This window comes from Thermobia domestica, chromosome 3, assembly GCF_964235325.1.
Source record: "Thermobia domestica chromosome 3, izTheDome1.hap1.1, whole genome shotgun sequence".
NCBI classification, from domain to species: domain Eukaryota; kingdom Metazoa; phylum Arthropoda; class Insecta; order Zygentoma; family Lepismatidae; genus Thermobia; species Thermobia domestica.
The window spans coordinates 222,330,240-222,337,439 of record NC_137456.1 but is presented as its reverse complement, the minus strand read 5'-3'; positions in this window follow the sequence as shown (position 1 = coordinate 222,337,439).

The window sequence follows — 7,200 nt, the reverse complement described above, 5'->3', positions numbered from 1 at the left end:
CTATGTGAATGTCACTGTTTATACATACAAACAAAGATAAACTGAATTTTACATTTAAGACAGAATCCTCGATTAAAATTAGAGTAATGCTGATTCTAGGACTTCCAATTAAAATCATAATTATTTAATATCAAAACATAATACATACATATACATAATAATACATCTTATAATTATATGCAGCCATCCTCTTTCGTTAATTAAAAACACATAAATCAATAAACTAATTCAGAAAATTAATAGTACATGTAATCCCTGATATGTAAATGATTATAATCTAAACACTAATTTAAATATTGGTATGCAAATAATATGTCATGTGTGCGTTACACAGAACCAGGGACCCCACACACCAGATGTAAGCAATCTACTACTTAGCCATTATGCTCCCGAGATAACAGTGAGAATAATGCCTTACACCATAGAATAAGTATTCTCCTATGAAACAAATCTTTCTTGCGCCAAATGTATGCACCCTACCACTGATAGAGCGCTCCCTCGGTCTAATTAACGAAGTTTTATTTATCGTTTATTAGAATTACTTAAAACAAAGTGTAACATTCTTCACTTCCTTTTCCCTCCTCTTTCATTACACTTTGAATCATTTATCTGAGATCGCAACTTCTTAGATAATATCCTAACTTCTTCAATTTATTATTTTTAATTATTATATCTCAGATCAGTGACGTGCGCAAAGTACAGCTACTGTTTTTAAGTTCTCCCTTCTGTAAGTCACAAATAGTATGGGCGTAAGTGATAGAAGAATCTGTGTGATTATTACGAATGTGTGTGTGTCACTGTAACGAGAAGGAAAACAACAACAAACACAATTTCCTCAAAGAGAACAAAAGACTATCAATTATTGTTGTCAACGAACGACAAACCTTAGTGCCATAAAAATTAGTTTTACTCGTTTTTCTCGAAAACTACATACATATATACATAGGTAGTCTCGTCTCTTATAGCCTCGGTGCTGAAAACAAATGCTAAGCTTCAATCCAACTATTCTAGAAGCCTTCCGTGTCAAACAGAAAAGCACGAATATTTTAAAAGGAAAGTGACATGATGATGACAATGTAAGTTTCTTAGTAATCTGCAGACCAGTGCTTGTATTTCACTCGTCCTTGATTAAGAGACCACTGCTTTAAGTCCTTATTAAGCACCTAGTTTATAAAGAATAACCTAATATTTGTATGAACTCGTAAACCGCATCAAGATTCGAATCGCATACACTCATCTCGTTCACAGATTATCTTAGAAAATTCCCTCACGCTGAACAGGTTTCTCCTATCACCTTATTTTGCCTTCAAACAAGGTTTTTTTTTTTTTTTTTTTTTTTGTTGTTTTTTTTTTTTTTTTGTTTTTTTTTTTTTTTTCAAAACTACGCTAAAGGTTCAGGAGGCAATTATATTTCAGGTCAAGATGTGGCGAATATTGAAAGTTACACAATGGCTTCAAGTAAAGACATTAACACTGAGGGATGAACAGACAAATGTAGACCGAACTAGAATGTCTCTTCAGTAAGGCATATTTATGTATATAATACGCTATGTGAACAATTCATACTATTGCCAACCTGGGTTGCTCTTGATTTAAATTGAATAGAATTTGATTAGGTAGAGCACTCTGAGCTCCCCAGATCGATCTAAATAGCATTAAGCAACTTTGTATTTACTCGCATTTATCTGAGAGGTAATTTGGGGATACTCCACCACTGGTTGCACTAATTGAAGGCCAACCAGAGCCCTATTAAAATGATAACAAAAATGTCTATTTAAAACATGTGTATTTAACAAACTTAATAATCATTTGTGTGTGAAGTGTTGTTTGTGTAATGAAGACTTAAGAAAGTATGGCTTAGTGTGTAAATCATGAATAACGAATCGGATTAGCACAGAATTTGGTTGTGACACATACCTGTTGCCGGTGATGATATTCGAGCCAAGCACTGAATGATCGTATCCCAATAACAGCAGTCGGTTGTATTTCGACGTTGGTACTTCTTAGACGATTCTCTTAATAATAAAGTTAATAATGCTTAACTCGATGAATGACTGAACTTCGAATGCTACTCTTCCAAGTACTGATCCTCTAATAATGATGCCATTGAATAAAATAAAAGGTTTTTATACAACTCAAACTGCTGACGTTCCGGTAATACGGTTTCAGTACTCGGGCCGATTTTCATCCACATGCGTCCCAGATCTGAAAAGTTCTGGTACATTGTAAGCATAACTCAAAGTTTGAAAGATTATATACGAAAGATAAGTAAATTTCGGTATAGTGTATGTAAAATTTGTCAAACATTTAACTTTGTTTTCATGTAAAGATAACGAAATTGTGGTACGCTGTGTACACAATTCAAATCTTGTAAGGTTTAAATCAAAGCAATGAAATTCTGATATACTTAGCGCATGTTTATTAAAAACTTGTAAGATTTTAATTAAAACAAATCATTAGAATGTTCCGATGTACTATGAATACATTTATTCAAACCTCGAATGATTTTAATTAAATTAAATGATAACGAAGTTCGTGCATATATATAAGCACTATTCAAATCTTGAAAGATTTTAGCTAAATTACAAGAACTAAGTTTTATTAGAATGTTCGCAAATTCTATTAGAATGTTTAACTTTATGGGCTTTTACGGTGAAGATAATAAAATTTGGTATACTGTGAGCACAGTTCAAAACTTCGAAATTTTTGCACTAAAGATATTAAGATTTGTTACACAATGCGCGTAATTCAAATTTTTGAAGATATCACATTAATGATATAAAATGCTAAGTGTCGTCGACCAGAACCATTTGAGCTCAGAGAACCTTTAATACTACTACAACTTCGTAGAATGATAGAAAATTAACTAGTTTACAACATGCATAGTAAAAGCACAGTATTGACCTACATATGTAAAAGTTTCATTTTCCAAATAAGAATATTTTTTGAGAAATGACAAAATATGCCAACGAGAAACGACTTTGTATGTTTTTTCACGATAAGCGACCAGAATTTTCATTCTGAACTTTTAAATGTTTTTAATTACTCTCATAACGTTACAGTTTTGCAAACACGAAATATGGAGCGCTGTAATACACATTGGAGCAGTGTTTCTTCCTGAACATTCATTTCTGTGATACCCTAAATTTCTTTAAATAGCCAGGGAATTACAAAGAATTTGCAGCCACAAATAATGAAGACATTGTGGGATTCATGCAAAGATGATACAAAAGGCATCGCATTGCGTCACTATGAAGTGGTTGGCTAATGGATTTGAAAGCTAGAAAGCACCCGGACTGAGACGCGATTCTGTTATAATGAAGAGGTCAAGGAGATGCTCTTATGTCCAGCTTGTCGAATTTTGTGTATCGCAAAACTTTAAATCAGTTTGTGGTATCTCGAAGTGCACAGTGGCGTTTTCATTGTCTCGAGAGATTTAGGGTTATCTCGTCTCGAGAAATACATTTGTTTCTATTGCAAGAGCTAATCCTCGTCGCGAAAATTCTGTCTCGTTTCGTCTCGTGGGCAGCATTAGTACTGAATTCGTTACACCGTTAAGAAATAAGGAATAGAAAGTATGGAATCCATGAGGTGAACCTTGACTTCTATATCAAAAGTCGCAACAACCTAATTTCAAACTATTCACGTTTCCTAACTTACGTCGGATCGTGGTACGCTCAAGCAGGGGTTGCAATATGAGAGGCATGTACGTACGAGCGAGTGGTCCTTCCTCCGTTGCTCTTAGGTCTCGTCCAAATAATTATAACGTTTTTAATACTTACGAAATATGAACACGAATGATCCTTCAGGCTTTATTTTTATGTTTATAGATTTAGGTACATTCACTAATATTGATTTATTGATTTAATATATATATATATATATATATATATATATATATATATATATATATATATATATATAAATGAATAATCACTGTCAATGTACGTTTATACATTATTTATATATAAAACTTCTATACCGATGTTATTGTACAAGAGATAAATATAGAGACCTCGGTGGTTCAGTGGTAGAGCGTTCACCTCTGGTACAGGAGGTCCTGGTTCGATTTCAGCTCCCACCAAGTGGGTTTTTTCGGGTTCTCTCGTTTCCTCCCAATTTCATCATTCCGCTATCGTCATCCATCCCATCATCACCGTCTCCTTTAGCCTTGGTGCATCATGGTGGTCGTCAGACTAAAATAGGTGAGTTTCGTTTCATAGTGTGGACTACAGTAGACTTCCAAACCATTGGAATTCAATACTCAAACTTGAAGTAGTACATCTATTACTACTGGTTGCGATATATTAATAAGACAGAATCTGTTTCCTTGGACGCTGAATTTGTATCAAAAAGCCATTAATCGCTATGGCTTAACTATTTTTGCTATATGGCGATAAAGGTTGAAACTGAAAATGGTTAATATACACCATTTCCGGATTCAACTAAAGGTTAAAGGTGGAAATAGAACCTACTCCTGAGAAACTGAACCGATTGCAAAACAAAACTACATTTCGATATCCCTTGCAGTTTTTTCTCTACGAAAATCAATATTGAAACCAGAAGTACGAGTAAGTTTCAATCATTTCTGGTTTCGGGAGAGTGTTGTGGGTTGTGATGGTATGTTCTCTTGACACCCTAAATCGATTGCAAAATCGAGTGCAGGTATATATTACCTTTTTACTCTACGGCGATACATTTTGAAACAGGACATAATAAATATAAACCACTTCCGGCTTGAAAAAAATAAATAGGTAAGGGAAACCTTTTCTTGGGGAGCTGAATCAATTGCAAAATACCACGTCTTCATATCTTTTACCGTTTTTGCTCTACCAAAATCGGTATTGAAACCGGACGTAGCAGTAAACTCCATCCACTTGCGGTTCTGGTAGTGTTCTGGGTTGAGATAGTGTGTTCTCTTCATATCCTGAGTCGTTTGCAGAAAACCGCTTTTAATAACATTTTTGTTCCATTGTGATAAACGTTGAATCGAAAATGATTAATTCGAACTACTTTGGATTTAAATAAAGGTTTAACGGAGGAAATGGCTACGAGGGCTGATCAACAAAGACTGAGACTGATTATTGTACCGCAGTTTCCTTTGTTGCTGAATGCCGGCACTTTTGATAGTTGAAAGTGCTGTGTTTCAGGTATACTCTCACTAGGTGGCAGCATTATCGTATCGGTAGGTTGGGAGTAATCCGCTGTTTTAGACACTGCTTCCATTTCGCCTCACAACGTACTGTGTATATGCATACAATGGAAGTTACACGAGAAGAACGGTATGGAGTAACACAATTTTGTTTTCGCTTGAACCATACAGCTTCTGAAACATACGAAAAGCTCAAGCAAGCTTACGGTGAAAGTGCATTACCTCGAGCAACAGTGTTTCGTTGCTTCAAAGAATTCAAAGAAAAACGAGTTTCATGCGTTAAGCAAGGTGGACCTGGTGTTTCGGCCTCTGCTGCGACATAAAGAAACATCAATACTGCTGCTGTGATTGTCCGTGAGGCTCAAAGGATAACATTACGTACAACTAAATGAAGTGTTGGGAATTTCATATGGTAGTGTTTTTTCAATGATGCACCATCACCTCCATATGTACCATGAATCTGCCCGTTGGGTACCACACGACTGTTGACTCTGGAACAAGCTTGCTTGAGCTTTTCGTATGTTTCAGAAGCTGTATGGTTCAAGCGAAAACAAAACTTTATTGCTCCATAGTGTTCTTCTCGTGTAACCTCCATTGCATGCATATACACAACACGCTGTAAGACAAAATGGAAGCAATGTCTAAAACACAGCGGATTACTCCCAATCTACCGATACAAGGCTGCCATCTAGTGAGAGTATACATGAAACACAACTCTTTCAACTAACAAACGTGCCACCATTCGGCAACAAAGGAAGCTGCGGTACAATAATCAGTCTGTCTTTGTTGATCAGCCTCGTATTTTTTGGAACGTTGAATCAATTAGATAAAAACTGTATCTAGATATCTCTTATTTTTCTTGATTTTTAAAAATCGTTATTGAAACAGAAAGTAGTAATAAATTTGAACCACTTCCGTTTTTGATAGAGTGATGCGGGTTGTGGCGATATACTCTGTTTAGACGCTGAATCTATTGAAAAAAAAAAAAAACAACTCATTTTTTGATCTCTTACAATGTTTGCTCTGATCTGTACACGGACAATGCCGTGATATTCCGACACTTATGCATAGCATAGTTTGGAGATTTAACAAGAAAAGAATAAATATACGTATATACAATGCACTGTAAGGCATAAATGAAAGATATACGAAAAAAGAAATAAATCCATATATCCATCACGAAGTTAAACAACATTATTTAACTAGTAAGTTATTTAAAGTGTAACACTATCCTCTGTTCTTTTCTAGTAGCATTTTTTATTACCTACTGATTGAAATCTGGAAGCTGTTCAAATCTCTCTGAATGGAGAGCATCACTACTTAGATAGTATTTCTTCTGTCATGGTGTTCCGAAGGAAGTCTGTTTTCCTGAGGATAGAGAAGCACGTCTTTATTCCAACGATCGGCATTTTATTAGAATTTTTTTTGTATTAATATTGGGGACAGAAATTCAATTTTCAATGACCATGTATTTTTGTCTGCTGCTCTAATGAAAAGAAACATGAAGTCTGAAGACTTTCTCCTTGACATCATTTAATAAAAAAATATTGTTTGGAGTGATTTGCCTGTTTTCAATCAATGGGAGTTACCGTGAATTAGAAAACTATGCAATTTGATGCTAAAATTACTCTGAATATAGGAAATTCTCTTTTGTTAGTTGTAGAAGTATATTTCCAGGTAGAAAGGAAAACACATATCGCGATTGTAAGTATTAGATATTTCGGCTATTATCAATATTTATTTTATTTTATTTTATTTTGGCTTATTATTCATTTTGTATATCATATTACATTTTATGTTTGCCTGTTGAGACATCCTCATTTCATTCTTAAGTGTAACATAGTTTTAAATTAGGGACTTTGATGAAATCAGAGTTAAGATACCGATTAAGCATAACAAGAAAATGTAGGCTTCTGTACTCTTTACGATTACTATCAAAATCTCAGTATCATTCTGTCACTGTCACAAATTATTTCCTGGATAAAGACACTTGAGTACTGGTTCGATCTCAGCTCGTGACACGTAGAGTTTATAATGGACAAACACCG